Source organism: Tupaia chinensis, unplaced genomic scaffold (genome assembly GCF_000334495.1).
Source record: "Tupaia chinensis unplaced genomic scaffold, TupChi_1.0 Scaffold000180_1, whole genome shotgun sequence".
NCBI lineage: Eukaryota > Metazoa > Chordata > Mammalia > Scandentia > Tupaiidae > Tupaia > Tupaia belangeri.
In genome coordinates this window covers 1578353-1594802 of record NW_006159655.1, presented here as the reverse complement: position 1 = coordinate 1594802, position 16450 = coordinate 1578353, and the positions used below count along the sequence as shown (strand labels likewise).

At 38.6% G+C, this 16450-nt stretch overlaps 1 protein-coding gene and 3 pseudogenes across 2 annotated transcripts in view; 1 reads left to right on the top strand and 3 right to left on the bottom strand.

Moving 5' to 3' along the window:
• The window catches only part of MYOM1 (myomesin 1), a 176755-nt gene that overhangs the window by 28045 nt on the left and 132260 nt on the right, over positions 1–16450 (top strand). The gene's annotated exons all lie outside the window — the stretch shown is intronic.
• LOC106734671 (protein mago nashi homolog) lies at positions 4073–4637 on the bottom strand (annotated as a pseudogene).
• On the bottom strand, positions 4741–5158 carry LOC102480091 (protein mago nashi homolog pseudogene; annotated as a pseudogene).
• Positions 7419–8961, bottom strand: LOC102479676 (ATP-binding cassette sub-family F member 2 pseudogene; annotated as a pseudogene).

Genomic DNA, 16450 nt, shown 5'->3' with positions numbered 1-16450 from the left:
TGATTTCTCACTTTCTGTCTCTCTGTCTCTCTCTGTCTGTCTGGCAAACGCACACGCCCTATAGCAAAAACTTCTCAAAAAAGAGAAAAAAAATGTTTTGAAATTTGTGAATGCAAGTCCTCAAATTGATTTTTTTGCAAAAATGTTTTTGCCTATGTAGTTCCCATACAAACTTTAGGATCACCTTGTCAATTTATATAAAGAAAAAAAATCTATTGAGACTTTGATAAGGATTATGTTGAATCTTTAGATCAATTTTGAAAAAAAATGTGTAATCTTAACAATGTTAAGTCTTCTATTTCATGAACATGAAATATTTATTTAGATTTTTAACTTGTAATAATGCTTTGCAATTTTCAGTGTGCGAGTATTTTACATCTTTGTTAGTTATTCCTTAAAATTTTATTTTTGATGCTCTTGTAAATATCATAATTTTATTCTTGTATTGTTCATTGCTAGCATGTAGAAATATAATTCATTTTTGTGTTTTGATTTTGAATCCTATGACCTAGTTGAATACACTAATTTATTAGCATTTGATGCATGTGTGGGTTCTTTAGGATTTCCTATATATACAAGATTATATAATTTGTCCTATAAGGTAGGCGTCTTCTTTTCTTTCTTTCTTCTTCTTTTATTTTAAATTATTAATTACCTTAACTAGAGCCTCCAGTTCAATACCAAACAGAAGTGGCAAAAATAGAGGAAAGCCTTCGGTTTTTTGTTTGTTTGTTTGGTTTTTACCATTAAGTATGCTATTAGCAGCAGATTTTTCATAGATGAACTTTACCAGGTTCTGGGAATTCCCTTTTATTCTTATTTTGTTGATAGTTTTTAACATGAATGAGTGTGAATTTTGCCAAATGTTTTTCCTGCTTTTATTGAGATGATAATGTGGTTTTTATTCTTTATTCTGTTAAAATAGTATATTACTCTAATTGACATATTAAGTGCATTCTTGTGATAAATTCGTTTGGTTTTATTTTTTAAAGAATTGTTTCTTTAATTATATTATTATTATCATTATTATTATTATTAAATTTGACCAGAGAGAGAGACAGGAAGAGAAAGTGAGAAAGCAAGTCACCAGGTCTGGGACTTGAACTGCCGTCAGCCATGTAGGAATCGACCACCCCAACCACCACACCACCTGCCAGCCCCTCCATTTGGTTTTATATGCTTTGTATGTTGCTGGATTCCATTTGCTAGTATTTTGTGAAGAATATTTTTTTCTATGTACATGAGAGATATTGGTTTGTAGTTTTCTTTTCTTTTCTTTTTTTTTGGAGAGGTTTTAGCTATAGGGCACGTACACTTGCCAGACAGACAGAGAGAGACAGAGAGACAGAAAGTGAGAAATCACCCCCCAGGGGGGATGGCCACACCGCAATCCCTTCTCCTCCATTGTCCTCTTGGGATCTTGGGCATGCACGCACACACGCCCAGCATGAGTTTTAAGCCACCGGGCCCAGGACTTGAACCGTGGTCAACTACATGGGAGTCCAGCGACAGCCATTATGCTAACTGCTGGTCCCAGTCTGTAGTTTTCTTTTAATATAATGTTTTTGTTTGGTTGAGATCAGATAATTCTGATATCATTAAATTAATTTGGAAATGTTCTCTTCCCTATTTTTTAAAAATTTGGAAATAATTAGTCATGTTTCCTCTTTAAATATTTGGTGAGATTTTTTTCATGAAGCCATTTGGGAATGGTTTGTCATTGTGGGAAAACTTCAAATTAATAATTCAATTTCTTTACTTGTTTTTGTTCTGTTCAGATTTTTTAATTTTTTTCTTGAAGTTTTGATAATTTGAGTTTTTATCAGAATTTGTCCAAGTCACCTAAGTTGTTTAATTTGTTGGCACAAAGGCATCTATACTATTTTCTTGTGGAGGTCTTAATTTCTTTTTTTTTTAAAAAGAAATATTTTATTGAACTTTATTTTATTTATTTATTTATTTATTTATTTATTTATTTTATTTGACCAGAGAGGGATAGAGTGAGCAAGGGAGAGAGGGAAAGTGAGAAGGCAAGCCACCAGGTCTGGGATTCAAACTGCAGTTGGCCATGTGGGAGTCCAGTGCCCTTAACCACTACACAACCTGCTGGCCTTGGGGTTATTAATTTCTATAAAGTTGAAAATGATGCTTCCTTTTTCTTTCTTGATTTTGAAAATGTGTTGTCTTCTCTTTCTTTTGCCCCATGGACCATCCAGGAACAAGATTCATCAATTTCCTTAGTCTTTTTGATGAGCTTTTTTCTTTGTTTCACTGATTTTATCTATTCTATCTTATATTTCATTAATTTTCCCTCTAAGTCTCTTTTTTTGTTGTTTTGGAAAGGTTTTTGCTATAAAGCACGTGTGCTAGCCAGAAAGACAGAGACAGAGAAACAGAAAGCGAGAAATTACTCCCTGGGGGGACGGCCATACTGCAAGCCCTTCTCCATTCTCCTCTTGTGATCTTGGGCATGCACGCACCTGCACCCAGTGTGAGTTTAAGCTACTGGGTCCAGGACTTGAACTGTGGTCGACTACATGGGAGTCCAGCAACACAGCAATAATGCCAACTGCTGGTCCCTCTAAGTCTTTTTTTAGTATACATTTATTATTTCAAAAAAATATTTTTTAATTGCTAGAGAGTGCATACACTTGCCAGAGAAAGAAAGAGAGAGAGAGAGAGAGAGAGAGAGAGAGAGAGAGAGCAATCTAATTGGGTATGATCATGCCCCAATCCTTTTCACTTCATTTCACCATCACATCAGGATTTGGGGCATTCAGGCATACATGCTTGGCCACCAGAGCTGGGATTTGAACTACAGATGGCCCTCCTGTCTAGTGTTCATTATATCTCCCTTTTGTGTTGAGTTTAATCTTTTTTCTGTCTTCTTACAGTGAAAACTTAAGGTACTAATATGAGGCCTTTTTCTTGTCTAATGTAGACTCTTAAAGCACTGCTTTATCTGTATTCCATAAATTTTACTATGCTGTATTTTTGTCTTAATGTAAAAATATTTTCTAATTTCCCTTTTGATTTATTTTTTGACCAATGAATTATTTAGAAGTATTTTGTTAATTTCTTGATATTTGAAGATTTTCTAAATTTCTTTGTTGTAGATCCCTATTTAATTCTTCTGTTGTCAAGGAATAGGTTTTGTATGAGATCAGTCCTTTTAAATTGATTGAAATTTTTTGTGGACTAGCATGTGCACTCTCCTGGAGAATGTTGAAAAGATAAGTACTATCTTTTCATGAAATGAGGTATTCTAGAAAAATTAGTTAGGTCAAGTGGACTGATAGTGTTTTCAAAGTCACCTATATCCTTGCTAATTTTTGTCTAATTGTTCTACCAGTTACTGAGAATGGATCATTGACATTTCTGACTATTATTATTATTATTATTTGGCCAGAGGTTCCATGTGCTTACCACAGAAAAATAAAGAGATGAGGGGAAAGAGAGAAAGCACTTCTCATGAGGCATGGTTATACCTCAATCTCTTCTCCTTTATCCTTTCCTCCTTTTGAGATTTTTGGGCACACTCGCACATGCACCTTGTATGTTACTCAGGCCACCAGGACTCCAAACCACATGGCTAGTCGTATGAGATCCAGCCACCTTAACCACTAGGCCACGGGTTGTTCCTATTTTTCGATTTATTATTTTTTCTTTCAATTTATCACCTTTTGCTTCATGTACTTGTGGGCTGTGTTGCTAAGTGCATATACAGTTGTAATTTTTAAATTTTTCTGAGGAATTGACTATTTTATTATGAAATGTCTCTCTTTGTCTCTAATAATATTTATTGAATTAATGTATTTTGTTTGCTATTAAAATAGTTAGTCCACCTTCTTATCATTCCATATGTTTGATAGATTTTTTTCCAACCTTTTACTTTAACATATATGCCTTCTTAATTTAGAGTGTGCCTCTTTTTTTTTATTTTATCATGTATTTACTAAAGAGGATCATTTACAGTTTCTAAAAAAGTATTGTCCTGATATACACAAAAATTTCCTCATAATGGTAATTAAAAACTACTCCTATACTCCTCAAGTCCACACCAACATTCAATCTAGATTGATTTAATCTTGAAGTGTAATCCAGTAAGACCAAAGACCAAACACTTCAGGTCCTGGACAAGACAATAAAATACTCGTAAGCCTTCTGGGTCCTTGGACTGATTGACATCAATAAGGGAACCAATTTTTGATGCTGTAAAAGAAATGTGTTAATCTCCAATGACAATTTCAAGCTCCTGCCAGCCTGCTTGGTCAGGAGGCGGCCCCAAAGCATCATCTTCTTTGGTAATTTTACTGTCATCAATTATTCTCTTTAGTTCTTCCATCAAACTTTTATGTACATAAGCCTTTTCTGATCATGATGTCATTTTTGTAATTGCTGTTGTTTGCATATCTCAATTTTCCAACTATTTTATTATGAAATGTCTCTCTTTGTCTCTAATAATATTTATTGAATTAATGTATTTTGTTTGCTATTAAAATAGTTAGTCCACCTTCTTATCATTCCATATGTTTGATAGATTTTTTTCCAACCTTTTACTTTAACATATATGCCTTCTTAATTTAGAGTGTGCCTCTTTTTTTTTATTTTATCATGTATTTACTAAAGAGGATCATTTACAGTTTCTAAAAAAGTATTGTCCTGATATACACAAAAATTTCCTCATAATGGTAATTAAAAACTACTCCTATACTCCTCAAGTCCACACCAACATTCAATCTAGATTGATTTAATCTTGAAGTGTAATCCAGTAAGACCAAAGACCAAACACTTCAGGTCCTGGACAAGACAATAAAATACTCGTAAGCCTTCTGGGTCCTTGGACTGATTGACATCAATAAGGGAACCAATTTTTGATGCTGTAAAAGAAATGTGTTAATCTCCAATGACAATTTCAAGCTCCTGCCAGCCTGCTTGGTCAGGAGGCGGCCCCAAAGCATCATCTTCTTTGGTAATTTTACTGTCATCAATTATTCTCTTTAGTTCTTCCATCAAACTTTTATGTACATAAGCCTTTTCTGATCATGATGTCATTTTTGTAATTGCTGTTGTTTGCATATCTCAATTTTCCATCGGGTCTGAACTCAAACTCCAGGAACTCGTGACTGAACTTGCCTCTGTGACCCATGTAGTAATGCAGATAAAGTCATTCTCCATGGCTCGCAAAAAGTAACCAAAAACTTTAAGAGAAAACAGCACCGTGCCTAGAGTGTGCCTCTTACAGTGACATATAATTGGCTTTTTTTCCCCATCCATTCTGACGACCTCTGCCTGTTCCTTGGAGTTTTTAGCCCACTTATAGTTAATAAAGTTAACTATATTGGTTGGATTTATGTTTGCCACTTTTGTTATTGTTTTCACTATATCACATATCTTGTTCCTTTGTTCTTCCTTCACTGCCCCATTTTGAGTTAGATGTTTTTAGTGTCCCATTTCAATTCCTTTGTCTCTTGATTATATTTCTGAGTTATTTTCTTAGGAATTGCTTTAGTGATTATAATACACACATTATCTTATCACTATCTACTTCAGGTTTACACTTCATACCAGTAAAATAGAAAACTTTGCTTCAATATAGCTCTACTTCCTCCCTCTCCTTTGTACAATTGTCAGATATATTACAGCTATGTATCTTATAAACCCAACATTGCAATGTAGTTCTGCTTTCTGCCATCATACATCTTTTAAAGAATTTAAGAGAAGAGAGATACATACACTTACACACACATATCATATTTTATATTTACTCAGTTACTCTCTGATGCTTTTAATTTTCTGTGTGTCAATTTAAATTATTGTCTGATATCATTTTTTTAAACCTAAATGACTCCTGAATAGTTTGTTAGCAATGAATTTTCTCAGTCTTTGTCTAGGAATGTCTTTATTTTGCTTCCAGTTTTGAGGGATAATTTCATTGGATATGTAATTTTGGGGTTTTTTATTTTTGGAGAGCTTTTTGCTATAGGGTGTGCATGCTCGCCAGAGAGAGAGATAGAGAGAAAGGAACCAAGAAATCAACCCCCGGGTGGGATGGCCACGCCGCAATCCCTTCTCCTCTATTCTCCTCTTGGGATCTTGAGCATGCACACACGTGCACCCAGCATGAGATACACCCAGCATGGGTTTAAGCCACTGGGTCCAGGACTCAAACCGCGGTCGACTACATGGGAGCCCAGCGACATAGCCATTGCGCCAGCTGCTTGTCCCCTATTCCTTTAAGTCTTATAGACTTGTTTCCTTTAGTCTTTGAACATACTATGATTTCTGCTTTGTCTGCCAAATCTAACATCAAGAACCACGTAGAGACAATTCTTATTTATAGCTTTTCTCTTAATGTGTATTATGATTTTCTATTTCTTGTCATATCTCATAAATCAGACATGTTAGATAGAATGTTGTCACAATTCCGGATTCAGAATTTTGCAAGTGAGTTGTTGCTGTATTTTGTTTTTGTTTAGTAACTTTCCTAAATACATTTGCAGAATCTCTCTTTTCTTTTTTTAAGATTTTTTGCCATAGGGTACGTGCACTCACTGAACAGAGAGAGACAGAGACAGTGAGAGGGAAAGTGAGAAATCACCACCTGCCCCAGGCAGGATGGTCAATTCATAGTCCCTTCTCCTTCATTCTCCTCTTGGGATTTTGGGCACACACACACACACACACATGCACCCACTGTAATTTTTTTTTTCCCCCTGAGAAGGAAGGTAGGAACCATGGCTTCCTCTTTCTTTATTGGATGCTTTGTAGATTTCATGCAGGTCTAAAAGTTACACTGCTAAATAATTATTTAAAAACTGACCAGGAGTAAGGCCCTGGTCCAGAGCTCCAAACCAGAAGCAAAAAGGAACAGGGGTGGTGGTCTGGGGGACATTTCTCTAACATCACCAAAACCAAAAGAACGAAGATCCTAAGCTCCTTCAGGGCCAAATCCAGGGCCTCGGCCCTTGAGTCTCAGGTACTTCTAGCTGCATTCGTCTCCCACAAGGAAATCAGCAGCGGGCTGGAAGGCAGCACCAGTGGAGTCCAGATACGGACACACATAACCAGAAGGAGGACAGGAGACGAACAGGCACTGTCCAGCTGTAGATAAGAGAATGCAGTATAGCCAAGACAGATTGAGGGGATGGGAAGAGGCTGGGGAGCAGTATTGCAGCAATGCAAGAGGGTAGCCCCAGGCTCCTGTCCTGAGCAGCTGGTCAGGGTAGTAGCTGTTAGTTCCCAGATGGAGCTCCTGACCCTAGCCTGGGCAGAGGGCTCACACATTGAGTCCTCTTGATGAACTGGTGCTCTTCATCCACCACCTTGGACTTGAGGTGCTCCTTATAGGCCAGGATGTTTTCAGGCCACTTAGTGATTGTCTGTTTCTCACAGACCCAAATTTCCTGTGCAACCTGCTATTTCCCAGTGAGACCATATCACTCACAGATCTTCCTCACTTCTTCCTTCTCCTTGATCTCTGGAGTACTTCATCGTGTACTCCAAAGGCAAGAGGTCTAAGTCCAGCTGTTCTTGTAAATGCTGAAGTGAGAGTGTTTTCGGATCATCCTATCTGTGGGGAATAGCTCTCTTGTTAGCAGCTTCAAGAGAGTTGACTTCCCTGCTCCATTGGGCCCTACCAGAGCCACTCGTGTATCAAGATCAGTACCAAACTCTAGATATTGCAGATGCGAGGCTCATCCTTTGTATACTTGAAGCTCACATTTTGCACTATAATGATGGGTGGAGGGACTTTTCCACGTGGTGGAAAGTAAAATGACAGTGTCTTGTTGCTCACGAATCTGTCAGTCCTGATGCCATCATTTTCTGTAATGCCTTCTCCTTGCTCTAGGCGCGCCAGGCCAGCTTGGCACTGCCGTGACCAAACCTAGCAATATAGTTCTTCATGTGCACAATCTGGTCCTGCTCCCAGTGAAACTTCTTCATCTGGGTCTCCTCCAGCTCTAGCCATGTCTTCGCATACTGATCATAATTCCCCGTATAGTGCTTCTGTGTCTTGTTGTGTATGTGAATAATGTTGGTACAGACACCATTCAGAAAATCCTGGGAATGGGAGATGAGGACCAGGATGCACTGAAAAGTTTTTAGTTCTTCTTCCAACCATACACAGGCATCTAGGTCCAGGTGACTGGGTTGGCTTGTCCAAGAGTAGCATGAAGGGCCAAATAAGGAGAGCTCTGGCAGGGGCAACCCTCACATTCCAGTCCCCATGAAGTCTTTCAGCTTCTTGCGCTGCATGGCAGGTGTGAAACCCAGTCCGTGCAAGATCCGTGAAGCCCTCATCTCTGCCTTGTCAGCATCCAACTCCTCCAGGCGTTCGTAGAGCTCCATGAGCTTCTCACACTCCACATCCTAATGAGCAAACCACTCAGCCTCCTTCTCCAGTGTGGCCCGCTCTGTGTCAAATTCCATCACACACTACAAGAGTATCTTGTCACTAGGAGGCATCTCTTGAGTCAGTGTGCTCAGGTATGGGCACATAATGTTTCTCAATAGCAGAGAGCAGCATGAACTTTTCGATTCCATTTAAGCCAATGAGGCCATAATGACGGCCTGAGTTTAATTCCAGTTTGGTGTCACTCAGCAGCTCTTGACTGTGAAAGGTGAGTGACAGGTTGATAATGTGGACATCAGTATGGTTAGGGTGACAGGCCAGGATACCAGTGACAGCTCAAGGAGCAGCTTTCTTTATCTCAAAGTCCTCTAGTTCTGTGGTCAGCAAATCCACTTCTGTGGTCTCTCTGCCATTGGGCCCTTTTTTCTCCTCTGCCACCTGTGACAGCATCTCCCTTCATGTCCCTTTCCGGGCTTCTGTCCAACTCTGGCAGCTTCCTTCTTCTTGGCCTGAAAGAATGGTAATAACCTACTCAGTGGCTCATCGTGATGAGCCAATGATGTGTAGAAAACTTGAGTCCTCTGCAGTTTTTCCTGCATGAACATGTATGGAAAGCTTATGAGGGTCCCCTATGATGGTCTTATTTCCCATTTCTTCCTGTTAAATTTCTGGCTGATGGGCTAGTCCAAATTTCTGGCTGATTGGCCAGTCTGCTCTTTCCTCAATCATGATGTAACCTCAGGCTGTCTGAGTTGCTGGTCTTCCCTTGATTGTTTACCACCTAGATTTCTACTGTTGCGTATAGCTGTTGCTGGATGTGAGCTCCAAATCTGCTCCAAATCAAGTGATCCTCTTCTGGTGAAGTCTCCTTTTTAGACCTTTTATTTTTTTGGAGAGGTTTTCGCTATAGGGCGCATGTGCTCGCCAGACAGACAGAGAGACAGAAAGCGAGAAATCACCCCCCAGGGGGGATGGTCATGCCACAATCCCTTCTCTTCCATTCTCCTCTCGGGATCTTGGGCACGCACGACACGCGCCTGGCGTGAGTTTTAAGCCACCGAGTCCAGGACGCAAACCGCGGTCGACTACGTGGGAGTCCACGACACAGCCATTACGCTAACTGCTGGTTCCCTTTTTAGACCTTTTTCCCACCATTGCAAAACTATCTTATGGACTGAGCTAGGGGTGGGGGATTAAAGAAGCCTAAACAAGAATACAGTTCACACATATAATTCATTTTTTTTTTAAATAACCACTTTTCAATGCAATGTATGCCTTTAACTGATTTTCAGAGCCCTGAATGGAACTGTTTTTAACAACATGTCTCATCTTATCATTGGGAGAGAAAGAAACTGACAAGTTATTCATTCCACCATATTGGAAGTCCTACCACAGCTCTGGGCATTTTTCAATAGCTCCTCAGCAAGTTCTGATGTGAAATCAGGGTTGAGAGCTACTCAGCTCAGGTATGATTGCAAGAGAATGAATCTTGATTTCACTTAACTCAGTAAACATTTATTGAACAGTATCAGGCAGCAGACAGTGTTGATTCAAAGATAACTGAGACCATCTTTCTCCTTGAATTGTCATAGGCAGTGGGAAAGACATAGAGAAACCAAGAATGCATTATAATCATGAGCATGTAGCTGGGTTTGGGAGCAGACTCAGCAAAGACAATCCCCAAAGTGCCTCATTTTTCTGAGATGTGCTGGTAGACTGTCAGAAAATTGAGACTAGCAGTCGGCATAATGGCTATGTCATTGGGCACCCATGTAGCCGACTGTGGTACAAGTCCTGGACCCAGTTGCTTCAACTCACTCCAGGCATGCCCAAGATCCTGAGAGGAGAATGGAGGAGAAGGGGTTGCAGCGTGGCCATCCCCCCCCCCAGGGGGGGTGATTTCTTGCTTTCTGTCTCTCTGTCTCTCTCTCTTTCTGGCAAGCACACACGCCCAATACCAAATAAAAAAAAGAAAAAAGAAAAAAGAAAAATAAAAAAAGAATATCTTCAGAAAGTAACATAGTTAAGTAGCTCCATACTTAATGTAAGTATGAACAAATTCTTTCTTCTTTGGGAACCTGAAACAACTTTACAAAATTATATAGTGGTTGTAAGTATAATTGTAAGGAAACAGCTGTTATTTTATATTAGGTCTTTTGAAGAGTCATGGTGCATTTTTGCATAGAAAAAAAGAAAAATATGCCATGACTTTTCGGATGACCCAGTATAGAGCTTGAGTTATTTAATGTTTTATTTTTAACTAGACTGTGATAATTTTGTACCTCTACTTATGCAAATAGATTCAAGAATAGCAAATCAACATCAGAGATATAGTATGGCAAGATGTTATAATCTCCTAAATGAGGAGTCCATGAAGGCAAACCATGGAGGCATAGGAAAAAATACTAGCACTTCAATTTTCTAAAAACATCAAATTTGGGGTAGTGTACAGGTAGTTCCACCATTTGAGAGTCTGGAAGCCACATGGGAAGCTTGGATTCAGTTCCCAGGCTAACCTGAACGGTAGGGCACAACTATGCAATCCTAATTGGGGGGCTTGGGGCCCTATCAGAGATGCCTATCTTTCTTTCCTTTCCTCTCTCTCTCTCTCTCTCTTTCTCTCTCTCTTCCCCCCCCCCGGGAATAAAAAATAAAATAAAATTTGGTTTTTAAATTGGTCTTCTTTCTATCGATTGAATATTTCATAAAGTAAAACCATTTGTACAACAATATATGCATAGAATTTATCAATAAGCAAATATTTATATGTAGAATGCCACCAATATTTTTTTTAGTAAGAGTACTGAATCACAAACTTTGGAGACTGCTAGCGTAGTGGAAAGAATACTAACCTGAAAATGATGGGTGCTAGTCTCATTCAGCTACCAACTTGTATGAACATGGCAAGTTACAAACTCTTTTTATTGGAGAGATTTTTGCTATAGGGCACATGCGCTCGCCAGACAGACAGAGAGAGACAGAGAGACAGAAAGCGAGAACTCACCCCCCAGGGGGGATGGCCATGCTGCAATCCCTTCTCCTCCATTCTCCTCTCGGGATCTTGGGCACGCATGCACACGTGCCCGGCGTGAGTTTCAAGCCACCCGGTCCGGGACGCAAACCACGGTTGACTACGTGGGAGTCCAGCAACATAGCCATTACACTAACTGCTGGTCCCAACAAGTTACAAACTCTTGAGGCTTTGGTTTCTACATCTGTAAAATGAGAAATCTTGAGAAAGTATAAATATTCCTGAGATCTCTTCCAGCTCTGGGATTCTAGAAATGCTTTTATTCTTGCTTATATTGTCAAATCTTATTATGAAGCTGTAAGAGCTGAAGATTATACATTTTTTCCTATCTAGTATTTGAATTGGACACAGGTATAATCCTATTTTTGAATTTCTGGAATATTTCCAGAGTACTGTCTGTACCTTGGCTACATCCTTTTCTATGTTACTGATAGTTGTGGATATGAAAATGTCATGCACATCAGGATATGTAAGCACAATTACAGAGGGCATAGCATCATTAGTAGCAGAGTATAAATCAATTTCTACTTATTACTCAACTCCATTGCTTTCATAGATTGAAATTCAGAAAGTTTCAAGATTTAAGCTGAATACACAATATGTAATTTTAATAGTTAAAGACTGACACAAATCCATACATATAAAGTTCACTATCTACTTTAAGACATAGTAGACAAAGGATTATTTTCAGGATATTTTTAGTAATTTATTTAATTTTATGTATTCATTCATTTATTTTCATTTGACCAGAGACAGGCACAGAAAGAGAGAGAGAGAGAGAGAGAGAGAGAGAGAGAGAGGGAAAGTTAGAAATCAAGCCACCGGGTCCGGGACTCATACAGTGATCGGCCATGTGGGAGTGTCCAGCGCCCTAACCACCACGCCACCTGCTGGTCCCCTATTTTCAGGTTTTAGATAAAATGAAAAACCCAAGAAGTTAGTAAAGCCTTATTTAGTTCTTAAAGTTCAAATAAATTTAAAATCTACATATTCTACTTAATTCTTCTAAAAAGATTATTCAACTTTAAAATTCAAGAGGGTAAGACGTTGAACTTCAGTGTTCATCAATCATAACAAAATAGAAAACTGATTTTTCTTCAGATAATCAGTTACACTGATTATTACATAGTCAGTTCTTCAAAACTTCATGTTTTTTCTGATATTGTTTTGTTTCCTAACATAAATGACTTAGCATTACCTAACCATCTGTTGGCACAGGTGTTTTATAACACCTAATCCTTCACATAGGTTTTATTTAGAAATCAAAAGCTTGGGGACCAGCAGATGGTATAATGGTTACATCGCTGGACTCCCATGTAGTTAACTACAGTTCAAGTCCCAGACCTGGTGGCTTGAAACTCATGTCGGGCCCATGTGTGTGCTTGCCCAAAATCCCAAAAGGAAAATGGAGAAGGGATTGTGGCATAGCCATCTCCCTGGGGGGAGGGGGGAGGGAAATGATTTCTCAGTTTCTGTCCTCTGTCTCTCTCTGTCTCTCCAGTGAGTATATGTGCCCTATAGCAAAAATCTCTCTTAAAAAAAAATCAAAAACTTGAAGGAAGAAAACATAAAAAGATGAAGATATTGTATTTTCTAAATTATACTGTATAATACATAACATTATAATACTTTTAGTGAAACCTTTTGTTCCAGATGAAGCATGAAATGGAAGCTAAGAATGGTGCCATGAAATTTTAGTAGAGAGAAACCAGTAGTTAGCGTAATGGCTATGTCGCTGGACTCCCATGTAGTCGACCACAGTTCGAGTCCTTGACCCGGTGGCTTAAACTCATGCAGGGCATGTGTGTGTGCGTGAGTAAGATCCCAAGAGGAGAATGGAGGAGAAGGAATTGTGGTGTGGCCATCCCCCCGGGGGGTGATTTCTCGCTTTATGTTGCTCTGTCTCTTGAGTGAGCGCATGCATCCTATAGTGAAAACCACTCCAAAAAAAAGAAAAAAAGAAAAATTTTAGTAGAGAGTTCAACTACAGTGGTCCCCTCTTCTCCAAAGTTTTATTTTCTGTGGTTTCAGTTACCTATAGTCAACTGTGACCCCAAAAATGGATGAGTACAGTATAATAAGCTATTTTCAGAAAAAGGGGGATCAAATTTATGTAACTTCTATTATAGCATATTGTTATAATTTTTTTCTATTTTATAAATAGTCATTGCTGTTAATCTTTTACCATGGCTAATTTATCATAGGTTGTATGTTTAGGAAAAAGCATAATATATGTAGGATTTGGTACTATCCTCAGGTTCAGTCATCTTTGGGGGGGTCGTGGACAAGGGGGAACTATTGTATTAAAAATCAGCTGCTGTGATTACCTGCAAGAACAAAATAATCACATTCTGGCACATTCTTTTTTTTTATTTTTGGATAGATTTTCGCTATAGGGTGCATACTCTTGCCAGACAGACAGAGAGAGACATAGAGACAGAAAGCGAGAAATCACCCCCCAGAGGTGATGGTCATGCCACAATCCTCCTCCATTCTCCTCTTGGGATCTTGGGCATGCATGCACATGCCCCCGGTGTGAGTTTTAAGCCACCGGGTCCGGGACTCGAACCACGGTCGACTACGTAAGAGTCCAGTGACATAGCCATTACGCTAACTGCTGGTTCCCAACATTCTGGCACATTCTAATATGATAGGGAAAAACCAATACACCAAAAGAATGATGGTTCACAGTTTCTTTGATATAAGTAAGCATCAAAAATTATGAGTTCATGAGATTGACTGTAGACTCTAGAATGGAAGTAAAGAGAAAGGAACAAAAACAGAAAGATTAGAGAAAATTAGAAAATCCAACTCTTCTAGAAACAGGGAAAAAATGAAATGCATAAGCTCCATAATTAATGTTATCTTATACAGTAAGGAAATAAAAGAGTGAAGGAAAATACCACTTTAAACTTAGAACTCCATTAGCACAGCCTGTACTTTGTGACCTACCGGGGTATAGAATGCAGTCATTTTGCTGCTGCCTGGAACAGCCAGCCAGGAACAAATTTCACTCTGGCTTCCAATTGGTAACCAATCCACAAGCTTGAATTTAAGGTTCTAACCTTTAGTTTTAATGCTGATCATAGAAAAAGAGTTAGATATTTTTCTTGAGGGATGTGAGTGGATTGTGGGAAGGAGGAGTTTTGCCATATCCACAGGACCACTCCTGAAGATTGAAGTCCACCTTGCACCCCCAGACCCAGCACTGTGCACCCTGCACTTCCTTGAACCCTTATAATTCTGTGCTACTTGTTTTCTTGCATCATTATATATTCATTGGTACTGTGGATATGTTTGGTCTGTCTTCTGCTTTTTATTTGAGTATCTCATTTTGCTTTTCCAAATGATTTTCAAAGATTAGGAAATAGTCAAGGTTTGGATGATTGGGAAGGTTTTCCTGTTTCAATGAGCATCTAGGCTTTTCCCACACCACACCACACACAAGCTTTACTCTCTCTTCCAATATTCTCTAGACTAGGGACTGTCGGAAATATTCACATCTTCTTTTAAAATATTTTCAAGTTTTCTTTTCTTTTTTTAAGGTCTTTGCCATAGGTTGTGTGAATACCAGAGGAAAAGAGAGACAGTGAGAGGAAAAGAGAAAAATCACCCCCCAGGAGGGATGTCCACACTGCAAACTCTTCTCCATTCTCCTCTCAGAATTTTGGCCACACATGCAAACATGGCTGGCATGATTTTCAAGCTGCCAGGCCCTGGACTTAAACTATGATCAATTATGTGGTAGTCTAGCGCCTTAATCACTGCAATACCTGCTGACTCCAGAATACTTTGAAATTTACAGAATAATTACAAGGATAGTCCAGGGAGTTCTCACCTATTATTAACATTTTTCAGTACTATGAAATCCTGAATCCACAGACTCACTTCAGGAAGTCCATGATCTGGGGCCAAAAGGTAGTGTGATGATCGAAGGAGTTGGAATCTCACATGGTTGACTGGAGTTCGTGTCCCAGACCTGGTGACTTGCTTTCTCGCTTTCCTTTTCTTTCTCTCTGGTCAAATTAAAAAATAATAATAATAATGATAACAAATGGAATTAAATAAGTAAATAAAGAAATAATTTTTTAAAAGAAGTCCATGCTCTGTTTGCAGTCCATGGTAAATTTATACGAAAATAAGTTTTTGTAGTCAATCCATTTGTATGAAAATAAGTTTCATTTCGCTCAAGAACTGTATAAAAACTATACTTTTAGCTTCATCAATCCTTTTTCTCTGCAATTTCTGCTCTCACATTTTTCACCTCTCTAGTAAATTTTTTTGTTTGTTTATAAGAATACTTGACCCCCTCCAAGGGCACATTTACATCAGTGTGCACATGCAGCTGAATTGACCAGAGGGTTCTTAAACACCCCTGTGTAACTCTCTGAGTTACTTGGCTCGGTGTGTTTGCATATGATATATTAACTCTATTGTACTACGAGCCCCAGTGTTCCTTCAGATTCAAGAGTCTGCCCATAGTACACAAACGTAAACCTAGAGCTCAGCATTAGAATCAGCTGGGTTCTCTATCCAGAACAGTGTATATGGGTGTGTGTGTTCAGTAATTATTTTATTTAACTTTATTTATTTATTTATTTATTTTAATTTGACCAAAGAGGAACAGAGCAAGAGAGAGAGGGAAAGTGAGAAAGTAAGCCACTAGGTCTGGGACTCAAGTCATGGTCCACCATGTGGGAGTCCAGCGTTCTTAACCATCATGCCACCTGCCAGCCCCAGTGTGTATTTTTTTAAATCCCCTGAAAGAATTTGGATGCATAGTATATCAAAACCATTTGTATAGTTATTTTAAACATTTGCTTGACAGCAAAGAATAGATGGATCTACTAAACTATTACTCTTTTCCCTATCAACTTTAAGGAACAAAGACCTATGAATCTACTACAGCCGTAAAATACTATTATTATTTTTGTGTGTGTGTCTATGTAGAGTACATTATTTGAGGTCTTTCTAACTCCATTTTAGCTCTAAAAATAAAAGGTAATTATACCAGTAGAAATCTAAGATAAACTCTCCCAAGTTAAAACTTACTTACATCAATA